Source organism: Uranotaenia lowii, chromosome 3 (genome assembly GCF_029784155.1).
Source record: "Uranotaenia lowii strain MFRU-FL chromosome 3, ASM2978415v1, whole genome shotgun sequence".
In the NCBI taxonomy this organism is placed as follows: domain Eukaryota; kingdom Metazoa; phylum Arthropoda; class Insecta; order Diptera; family Culicidae; genus Uranotaenia; species Uranotaenia lowii.
This window is the reverse complement of record NC_073693.1, coordinates 195,332,722-195,345,235: the sequence shown is the minus strand read 5'-3', so window position 1 is coordinate 195,345,235 and position 12,514 is coordinate 195,332,722.

The window sequence follows — 12,514 nt, the reverse complement described above, 5'->3', positions numbered from 1 at the left end:
GTAAAGACCTTGAAGGCTGCATTATGTTCTGATTCAACACTGAAGCTTTATCACCCTGGTAGAATCACCGAGCTTCACACTGATGCCAGTAAAAGATACGGTGCCATTCTTCTTCAGAAGAATCCAGAAGAAAAAGATTTTCATCCTGTTTATTATTTTAGCAAGAAGACGTCAACAAGTGACACTAATTATCCGAGCTATGAGCTCGAAGTGCTTGCTATCGTGTCGGCGCTGAAGACATTTAGAGTCCATTTGCTGGAAATTGAGTTTAAAATAGTAACTGATTGCGCCGCTTTCAGATTAACTATGATGAAGAAGGATATTTCTCCTAGAAACGCCGGATGGGCTTTGTTGTTGAAAGAATACGACTAAACACTTGAACACCGACCAGGAGAGCGTATGCGTCACGTCGATGCTCTTAGCCGTAACCCTTCAATCTTCATGCGGCAGAGTAATATTATCGACCAGATCCAGGCTTGTCGTCGTACTGATGAGCAGCTCGACACAGTTATTAAGGCGCTGAGCGTGGGCAGCTATCGGGACCACTACAGTACTCAAGAGGAAGAGCAAAGGACCGGTCCTCTTGCGAAACGCTAGCTTCTTAATAAAGTTTTTATTAATGTTAAAGTAACGCGTTCTATACACTGAGGTTTTTTTACGCGGGGTTTCGTCCCGCGTAAAAAAAAATCCGCGTAAAAAAACCGCGTTAATTCGAAATCCGCGTAAAAAAACCGCGTTAATTCGAAAATCCGCGTAAAAAACCTCGTTTATTCGAAAACCACGTAAAAAATCCATTTTAATTAAAAACTCCGCGCAAAAAAGCACGTTACTAAAATAACGCGTAAGAACCATGATTATTTAAAAATTTGCGTACAATGATAGTTTATTTTTAAGATAAAAAGAAAATCAATTAGATTAATAAAATAGTAGAATATAGTGAGGCTTATTTGACAGTATGGAATTCAGATCGTCTCATGTCCCATGTCTCAGGTTTCATGTCTCATGTCTCATGTCTCATGTCTCATGTCTCATGTCTCATGTCTCATGTCTCATGTCTCATGTCTCATGTCTCATGTCTCATGTCTCATGTCTCATGTCTCATGTCTCATGTCTCATGTCTCATGTCTCATGTCTCATGTCTCATGTCTCATGTCTCATGTCTCATGTCTCATGTCTCATGTCTCATGTCTCATGTCTAATGTCTAATGTCTCATGTCTCATGTCTCATGTCTCATGTCTCATGTCTCATGTCTCATGTCTCATGTCTCATGTCTCATGTCTCATGTGTCATGTCTCATGTCTCAGGTTTCATGTCTCATGTCTCATGTCTCATGTCTCATGTCTCATGTCTCATGTCTCATGTCTCATGTCTCATGTCTCATGTCTCATGTCTCATGTCTCATGTCTCATGTCTCATGTCTCATGTCTCATGTCTCATGTCTCATGTCTCATGTCTCATGTCTCATGTCTCATGTCTCATGTCTCATGTCTCATGTCTCATGGTCTCATGTCTCATGTCTCATGTCTCATGTCTCATGTCTCATGTCTCATGTCTCATGTCTCATGTCTCATGTCTCATGTCTCAGGTCTCAGGTCTCAAGTCTCATGTCTCATGTCTCGTGTCTCAGACCTCGAGTCTCAAGTCTCAGGTCTCATGTCTCAAGTCTCAGGTCTCAGGTCTCATGTCTCAGATCTTATGTATCACGTTCTTAGTCTTAGAGCTAAGATTTTCACAACTACAAAAAGATTCTGCGTGTTTTCCTTTGAAAAAGTCTTAGAATATTTTCTCTCAAAAACCGCGTAAAGAGCCGCGTAAAAAAAGCCGCGTAAAAAAATACCGTGTAAAAAACCGCGTAAAAAAAACCTCAGTGTATCTAATGATCCGAATTCTTGCTCGTGAACCATTTTATTCTTACATTTATTTGATTCCAATTTTTTTTCTATCGAAACGAATGATTTTTTATTAAAGTGAATGTTAAAAAATCTAACTAATGTACTGTACTTTTAATCAAATAAAAATATTCGTGCCAATATCAATAAACAAATTCTATGATTTTGTTTAATTTTCTTTGAAACATTTAATGATGTATAACATTGTGCCGGAAAAATCTCAAACGCATGGAGGATTTTTGGTAAGTTTGTTTTGAATTTATCTGAACTGAATTATTGAAGTTTTTATTTTTTTCTAGGTCAACTATTCAGCCAACGACGATTGATACCATAGAAGGTATCAAGTTGGAACCTGCGGAATTCCAAGACGATCCGATACGGCGACAGATGTGTTTGATATAGGGGACTGAGATAAACGGAGAATCATCGTCAATGATTAAACAAATTTTGCTGCCAATGATTGAATTTGTGGTAATTTGTGGCAATTTGTTAGAGAGAATTAGATGGTTTTAGTTAAAATGAGAGAAACCGGTGCTCAGAGAGAGTGAAAATGTTTATTGTTTATTGTTTATTGTTGTTTATTGTTGTTTATAAAAAGACCATCTGACGGAGGTGTCTTAATGGTTTACTTAAATCTAGGTCTATCTAAACTTACATTTTTTGAGTTTTCTAATTAGCTGTTTCTTAACTGGTCACTTATGTTAGATTCGATCAAGCGTTTAAATGTTGCAGTTGAGATATTGAAGTCAAAGAGAGCATAATTGCGTAAGAAGCTAATTTTTGCGGAACGTAAAGGGTCGTTGCTGCCATAGCGTGTATTTCTCGATTCCAGTGAGAGCCAGTCACGGTTTCGCAGAGCTCTTTCTGGGGCATAAATATTACAGCGGGAGAGTATCCAAGAACAGTCGATTTCGTTTCTGAGAATTTTCGCCACAAATAGTGATTGACCGATAGAATGGCGATCTGACAGCGTGTGAAGGCCAAGCAGAGCGCAACGTTGTGCATAAGGTGGCAGGTTTCGAGGATTATCCCACGGTAGATCACGCAGAGCATAACGAACGAATTTCCGTTGAACCGCTTCAAAACGCGCTACCCATGTAGCTTCAAATGGCCACCACACAAGATTTGCAGATTCTAGTATTGAACGGACCAGGCAGCAATACAGAGCTCGTAGGCAAACAGGGTCTGTAAATTCTTTACTCAGACGTATGACAAATCCCAGCATTCGGTTAGCCTTTTCAAGTGTAGCACAGTAGTGACGCTTAAATGTCATATGACTATCCAAAACAACGCCAAGGTCCTTTATTTGATCAACACGATGTAGAAATTCGCCCTGGATATTGTAGTCGTATAAAAATGGAAGTTTCTTGCGTCCAAATGTTATGATACAGCACTTTGAGACGCTTAAGGCCAGTAGGTTAACAGCACACCAATTTACAACCGTATCGAGGAATCGCTGTAATATCTGACAATCTGCCAAGCTGTTAACGACCAAAAAAATTTTCAAATCGTCCGCATACATGAGTACTCCGCATTCAACAAGCAGCATGTTAATATCGTTACAGAACAGGGTGAACAATAAAGGACCCAAATTACTTCCTTGTGGTACCCCTGAAGTCGGAATGAAATCTGGAGATTCTGAAGACCCAATTTTTACAGCGAGACGACGATTAGTTAGGTAGCTTCTGATCCAGGCGCATAATCTCTCAGATAATCCCAGGCGTTTTAACTTCAAAATTAAAATTAAGTGATTCACTGAGTCAAATGCCGCAGTGATGTCCGTGTAAATTGCGTCGACTTGTTTGCCACAATCCATACTGGATATACAGAATGATGTAAACACAGCTAGGTTTGACGTAACCGAGCGTTTCGGGAAAAAACCGTGTTGATTTTCCGAAATCCAGTTCCGGCAGGCTGAAAACATAACATCGTTGACAATTCTCTCTAAGACCTTCGAGCAGGCAGCTAACGATGTAACACCTCGATAATTGCGCACCTCTTGCTTATCACCTTTTTTAAAGATTGGGCTCATGAAGGATCTTTTCCAGGAGGCAGGAAACTGATGTTGTTGTAAGGACTTATTGAAAATACAAGTAAGGGGCTTTACAAGTAAAGTGCAACACTTTTTTAACACACACGCAGGAATTCCATCCTGTCCAGCTGAGGTAGAGTACTTCAAATTTTTTATAGCCTCGAAAACCATTTCCTCGGTAACAACAAAAACGTCGAGATTTAAAACATCGGTGGGCAATCGTGTGACAGCTGCGCTAATTTGATCTTCAGTTGGCGATTGAATTGAAAATACACTGGAGAAATGCATTGCAAAAAGATCACATTTGTCAGCAGGTGATTTAGCAATTCTGTCACCTAAACGTACCTCCGCAGGTAGACCGGATTCCTTCCGTTTGTTATTCACGAAGTTCCAAAACTTTTTCGGGTTCCGACGAAGCTCACTTTGAGTACGATTTACATAGCGGCGATAGCATAATCGGTTGTAGATTCGATATTGTCTGGTAGCATCGTTAAGTTTCATTTTAATGAATGGGCATCTAGAATTACTAAATGCTCGTAGAAATTTCGAGCGCAGCTGTTTCAATCGTTTTAAACGAGAATTAGTCCAAGGAGGTCTGAGTGGAGGGCGAGCCATGGGTACAGATTTGTCGAACACATCGTCCATAATTGCGCAGAATGAATTCACGGCTACATCCACACTAGTACATCTTTGAAGATTTGTCCAGTCTACTTCAGATAGAACTAGGTTCATGAGATCGAAATCAGCCCTACGGAAGTCACGTGCAGATGGGTCGAAAGCCTCTACAAAAGCGACCGGATTCGGGAATGAAATGATGAACTCAAGCGGAGGATGATATACGTCAATTGGAACAACGGCATCACTTGCTTCAATAACTGGGCTGTTCAAGATTGATTCGTCCGTGAAAACCAAATCCAACGTCCGATTTTGAAGATTTTGTACACCATTCCGTTGATGAAGGCCGTTCAATACAGTGCCGTCCAAAAAAGTAGCACTAGCCATACTAAGTACTGAAGCAGAATCGACCACCAATTTGTTGCTATGACTAGGAACCCACAATAACTGTGGTTGATTGAAATCGCCAAGGAAAATAATACCGCATGATGGCTCTTTCAATCTAGCTTCTGATAAAGTCTCAACATGCAAATTTAACACAGAGCTATCCTGACTTCTTTCAGGTGGGATATACGACAAACCGACTAAAAATGAACTTTGTTCATAGGACACTTTTGCCCATAAATTTTCTATACTACTGCTATTACAAAGAGTGACTATGGACGAGCTAAACTTACTTGACACGGCTATAAGCACTCCCCCGCCCCGACTACGACAGCTATTAGAGCCATTTCTATCGCATCGAAACACGGTGTAATCCGGACAGAAAAGTTGACTGGATGGTACTGTTGCGTCAAGCCAGGTTTCGGTGAAAGCGTAGATGTCATAACCGAGCTCTGATGTGGAGATGAAACATTCAGAGATTTTCGATTTTAAGCCACGAACGTTCTGATAGTAGAGGCGTACACCGTCAGCAAAGTTTCCATCAAGGCGAATTTTGCCTGATAGCACAGGCTGGAGAGCCCCGTTGCCTTCTTCGAACACAGGGCCGGGACGACTGATGCCGCTGGCAGGAATCTGCGCGACTGTGACGAAGGGCTCGGGGGCCTCCATTGTGCTCATTTCGGTGCGTCCCGGGAATCCAACAGGTAATAGATCGGTAACGTCCTCGGTTGAGCGATAATTGCATACATTAGGTAATGCATTTCCATTTACATTCAGTCGACAGTCAAGATGATGTGAGCTACAAATCAAACGGCAGTCACTGGACGAATCGGAAGATGGATTACTATACTTTCCTGACAGCACAGGCTGGAGAGCCCCGTTGCCTTCTTCGAACACAGGGCCGGGACGACTGATGCCGCTGGCTGGAATCTGCGCGACTGTGACGAAGGGCTCGGGGGCTTCCAATATGCTAATTTCGGTGCATCCCGGATACCCATTTTGACGCTGTTTAGATGACGTTGGTCTTTCAGTCGAGGAATCATCAATTTCATCAACATTTAATTGATTATCGAATCTCTTTTTCAGACGACAATCGGAGGGAAATCTGCAAAGCGAAGCGCGGTCACTGGACGAATCAAAATATGAATAAGAATACTTGCCTGGCTGCACAGGCTGGAGAGCCCCGTTGCCTTCTTCGAACACAGGGCCGGGACGACTGTTGCCGCTGGCGGGAAACTGCGCGACTGTGACGAAGGGCTCGGGGGCCTCCATAGTGCTAGTTTTAGTGCGTCCCAGATGTCCAAACAGCAAATTTCCATCTTTAAATACGACCGCGAAACTGATTGCTCCTGTCGTAGTTGATAAACTCTCGAAAACTAAGTCCATTTGGCCAAGTTTCCGGATCCAAAGCCTTATCCTTAAGCTCAGGATCAAAGCCTACTTTGAATGACACGAAACGCAACGTGCTCGTATCGGTGCCTTTGGGTACAAGCTTCACCACCTGTGCGTTATCCGTCTGAAGGTTTGCCTTAACCATTGTTGAAACACTGTCTTCGCTTACGTCCGGTTTGATGCGCGAGATGTATAGCCAAAAGAGGTTGTCATTTTCATTGTTGCACATGGGAACCGAAACGACATCTGTAGAGGTTTGTTTCGCTCCCAATCTGCAAGGTTCACTAATCGGTGCATCAGAGGGTCGTAATCTTTTCAGCGCTCGGCGATAGTCAGGACGGACAGGCGTTAGTGTTGGCATTGGTGTAGCTGAAGGTTTACTACAAATTTGCTTTATCTCTGAACGAAGTTCAGAAATAGCTTCTGTCAACTGAGCTATTCCCGGCTGCTCGGGAGGTGGCGCAAAAGCAAGGCTGCGAAAGTGGGCACTCTCAAAAAGCCCGGCGCAGTCATCACACATCCAAAATGCATTTTTCGAGAGTGATTTTAAACTTCGGGCTGCAGCATTGGTAACGCCAACACAAGTAAGGTGAAATTCCTTTCCGCAAATGCCACGACAGGTCATGTATTCGATCCCGTTGATCGTATTGCAACAATTCGAGCATGCTTTCGCCATAATCGCCCGGTAGATATGCAACCAGCAGTGAAAAAGTTGAGAAGCACAACAGTGACCTTTCAAAATTTTCCGTCAGATGTCGCTTCCGGTACGGAGAATAATAACAAGTTCGTCAAAGCGAAACGAAAATCACTGCTCCGGAAGAAAAACACTACCCGGAATTTGCACACTTTGAATGATCAAATCAGTTAACCCAAACTATGTTGAGTCAAACACGCACAGTAATAATAACATAAACACAAAATAACGAATTAAAATGTCAGAAATTCATAAAAAAAGGTTGATTAAAAGTAGCAAAAATTACATAACAACAGTATTGACCTTGTTGCCAGTCTGTGCTAATGTGCTAATTGTTGCAAATTGTTGCAATTTGTTAAGCAGTTGTGGAATTTTGATCATCACCATTCCAGATGCAAAGGATTCTCTCTCCACTGCAATTTCTTGGTTTAATACACTTCTTTGCCAGAAAAAATTAGTATTTTAATATTATTTCTTGTTCTAATACGGTCTTAATGTTGCTAATAACTGGTTTCAAATAAAAACCAAAATAACTTGAAAATAAAAAAAATGTATTACATCAAAAGAAAATGCTATACATTCAAGGGATTTGAGATTTTGAATCAAAGTATTTCAGATTTATAATCAAAATATATTTTTTGATAAATTTTTTTTTAGAACAATGGAAATGTATTTGAATCTTAGTAATTTTGATGTGTCTCCAAATCAAAGAAGAAAATTCTTTAATATTATGGTACTTTTCTATGAAACTAATTTTTATTATTCTGCGTGTATATAAAATGTTCAATTATCAGTCTACAGAATTATGTTAAAAGATTGTCCATACAGTAGCGCTTAGTCAGGTTTATTTTCCCCATTTGTTCTCAGCCAAGCTTTTACGAAATATTTGTTATGCAATTCCAAACTTCAATTCTAATCTTTTTTGCACTTTGAGTTTTTGTGACAAAAAAATAAAGTTTTCTTTTGAATTTTAGTGATTTTTATCTAACAATGCGGTGTTTTGAAGATTGATTTCCAATAAACATAAATAACCTAGTCTTATATTGGAACCATTTGTAAAGAAAGTTTACTTGAAAGTTGGTATTTAATAATCGGCAATAAATCAAGGAAAAAACATTATAGTTAGATTTTTTGGAAAATCGATATAAAACTTTTCCAATTATGTAAAAAACATAATGACTGAACGAGTAGAGTAGATCTTAAGTTTTTCACTTTGTTTGGCCCACTATCATATAATATCATTCAAATTATTTCAAAACTTTGCTGCAAATCGTTCTGATATTGAAGGATACTTTTGGGTTGAATTTTCTTTCAATTTTTTAAAAAAAATTGAAAGTGAACAGGAAAAAAACAAAGAGAAAAATGCTATAATTTTTTTTCTCAAAAGTCAAAAATTGACTCAAAATTACTTGCGGTGTAATTTGATCTAGATTTATCATAAAAAAAACTGTGGGGTTAAATTGCAGGAAACAAATTTGAACTTTATGATCACAGCCAAGAAATTTATTTTAAAATAATTGCTATTCCATTTAAATGAACGAGTGAAAATAAAAAACCAATCACGATTCGGAATTCATGACATTCATCAAAAAGGGATACTTATTTAGTTCAAATTATTAAGGATATTAGATCACGATTAAAGAATATTTTATGTTGCCAAAAACGAACGAGGTCTGTAGTATTTTATTTACAAAAAATTGCACGACCTAAATTGGAGAAATTCCGCAAGGCAAACTGTTATTCTACCTTGATGTATGGTATAAACGCATTTTTATTTTCTTAAAAAGGATAAAGCATTGGATTTGATAAAAAATAAATGGTAAAGTCTTTTTGTAGAATAACTTAAATTACCCCTAACTTTTCTTGAATTGTTTTATTTGTTTTTAGCAATGAAAAAAAGTAATAAAAAATATTTTAGGGATTAATCATCCCAGAGGATGAAAATCCCGTACAAAAAACTTAATTTTTTTTAATGATAGACAACTGAATTTTCGAGGTATATAAATAGTAAGATATGTTTTACAATTCTGAATCAGGCTGAAAATGGATGAAAACACCGTATATTCATATGCAGATTTTTCAATAAATATTTTTTCTCCACACCTTAATATATCGCTTCTAGATTCCCAGACATCATGCAATTTTGGGACACCCTAGTGCGCATGCGGTGTTTTGTTAAAATGTGGTTCTTGTTGATTAGTTAATGGATTTTCAAGAATTTGCCTTAAATTGTGCATGCAACTATTTTCATAACTTGTTTTTTTCAGCACTCGACGTAATTATCCGACTCAGAACTTCGTGCATAGAAAATCCTCTTTATGCAACTTGTTGAATAAATAACTATTATGTTAACAAACTGAATAGATGGCTGGTGTTTCAACTGCTTATTATGGTTTTATTTTGGGTGATTTGGGTGATTTGAGTGATTTGGAAACCTTCCTTTATGAAATTTATTGCTTTATCAGAAACTATGTAGGAACTTTTTAATTGTTTTATGTTACTTAGAATGCAATTGGAGTCTACACTGAGAAGCTTTATGCGTCAAAAAGTTATGACTTAATCGGTCAATTTATTCTGGATATTGGTTTCCTGAGTTCCTAAATATGACTTACAATGCAATGGAATAGATCAACTGAAACAAAAGTTATCGAAGAAATCTGGTTTAAATTTCACAGTAGACATTCTGATAATCCAAACCTTAATTTTAGCCTGAAGCACACAAGATTATACTACAAAGGTGATAAATTTGAATCACTAAAATCTTCTTTTTAAAAATCTTAAGAGGTTTACAAATTTATCAAAGCTTCTACAAGAAATAAAATTCAAAAGGAATATATTCACCAAAAACTATACTTGAAAAGTGAGAACGACATACCTAACCCTTCAAATTAGCATCGAGCCATCACAAGGAAAATAATTCAGGAACAAAAGTTTTTCCGGGAACATAACCCCCGGAAATAAAACTGCATTTCTTTGGATAAAAGCAGAAAAAAAACAGATCGAGTTTGGAACTGGAAAAATAGACGATGGCCAACCAGAAGTGCCAGCAGAAAGTAACTTTCTCTGTTCAACTGAAACCGCAAAAACAATGACGAAAACTGACGAACTCTGCCGAAATGTACCAAGAAAACCCTATGCGAAACAATATTGTAAAAAGATTAAGGAAAACTTTTGTGGAAAACAGACCGGATTCGATGTGTTCTATTCGCTCGTTTTGCTTCCTCGTTTTGTTTTCTACGATAATCCGGAGCGAATCTCGTTTGGATCTGTTTTATTTCTGCTGAAATAAAAGTGCTAAAAAAATTCAAAAACTGTTTCTCTTTCTGTATTCGTCCCAATGTTTTTCTCTCACCGAAATTGATGCATTTGCTCGAAAGTGCTGCCCCGGGTGCATGCTAAAAGAGGGCAGAAAATATATGCAACCAGAAAAAAACACCACAGCAGATCAACAAAACAAAGAAGAAAGTGAGCTGAAAGTTTTTAATTGAAATTTGTAAATCTCTCGGCTGGAGGGTGTTCGATTAGTTTTGGAAAATATTTCCGAGGTTTTATCACCTTCTCATCTGGCTAGTGGAAATACTTTTATTTGATTATTCCAGTGAACATTAAAAGGGTGGCCCGTTGGCAATATTTCCTAGTTTTTAGTTACAATTTCGAGATTCGTTCACCAAATAAATTCTTAACGATTGTACATTATCATATTTCAGCCTACTTTTGTGACCCTTTTCAATCAGAATTGGTTGCTTACATGATTTAATATGCAATATGCACCACAATGTGGTTTACTGACACGTGCGGTTGAGAGGATTATCGAATTTAACTGACTGACAATCGGAATTACCATCTCATTAACGATGGATCTACAATAAATTTGACAAATAGAATTGAAGGTTTTTTTTTGTTTTTAGTACAGTACTAATTGAAACCGCAACAGATAAGTGAATGAAAAATGATAAGTGAATGAAAAATGATAAGCCAAGGAAAAGTGAGAGGTTCTTAAGTCCACGATAAGACAAATAACTGTTATATGCATGAATAAAAATTTTATAATTTTCTCAGTGAAATTACTAAGTGAGATATTGTTTACATGTGCCAAAATTTGCGACAATCTGTCAAGTGTTTTTAAGTGTTAGTTTATCGAACATCATTTTCATCCAGATCGTGAGAAATCCAGGAATGTATCGAAACAGCAGGAAATCAACTTTTTGACCAAATTCCATCTATGTGGTAACATCTTTCCAGGAGATCTAGAGGACCTTCAGAGGTTCTTAAAGCTTAATTCAAGCCATTCGTAGGTAAATGTGTATGTCTGGTTCGCTCTCGAAATAATTGAACTGAACGAAATTCAGTCACCCAGCAAATAAGGACAATTATCCGGTTAGGGTCGTATAGAACAAGCTTTTTTTTAGGTTATTAAATCAAAACTACTGAATCGATTTTCATTAACAGTACCATTTTGAAATGGTAACAAATGTCTACTATAAGATGCTTCCTAAAAAATTAATTTTGATTTTTAGGGTCTTCAGAAAACGACCTCAAAGCCACTTAGTCCTTAAAAAATGGGTGTTTCGCATAAAAGATGACTCATTTTGTTGCAATCGTATTGAAATGCTCTTGATTGATATGAATTCAGATATATTGAGAGCTCATATATAAATGTTGAAAGTGCTTGCTTTTACAGACCACAGTCGGTAATTTCAAAAGTAGATATAAAAAGTTTTCAATGATTTTATAACTATATTTTTATGAGGAGTTCAATTGTTCAATTCCAATCGACTGCTTTTGCATATCAAGCAAAATGTTTTTCTCTAAACTTAAAATTTAAAATTCTTGGATGACTAAAAGTGAGAGAGGGTGGCAATCTCTATTCAGAACTAAGGAAAAAACCTCGAAATATAATCCCACGGCCAAAAACAAAGCATTTCTCACTGGTTGATATCTATCCAAAGACTGTTCTCAAAAAACGCTATCAAAATTTATTCACAAAAAAGTTGGTGCATGAATTTTGGGTACAGTCCTTCGAATTTTCAATTAGATTCGACTCACTAAGGTTACAGCGTTGGACTGAGTCCATTTGGGGTCATTTCTCAAAAACTGAGGTCTCAAAAGCTTCGTTATGGTTTCAAAATCATGAATTTTTAAATCACGCTCCACTTGGTCTAACCACCTCGCTCGTCTCGTTCCTACCGGTTTGGCAGCGAACACCTGTTTTGCAAGACAGTCGTCCGGCATTCTTACAATATGTCCTGTCCAGCGTATCCGTCCAGCCTTCACCACCTTCTGGATACTGGGTTCGCCGTAGAGTCGCGCGAGCTCGTGGTTTTTCCTTCGCCTCCACACTCCGTACTCCTGCACGCCGCCAAATATGGTTCTTAACACTCGTCGCTTGAATATTCCGAGTGTACGCAGGTCCTCCTCGAGCAATATCCATGTCTCGTGCCCGTAGAGAACAACCGTTCCAATGAGCGTCATATACAGGTTACACTTCGTCCGAGGGCTAAGTCTTC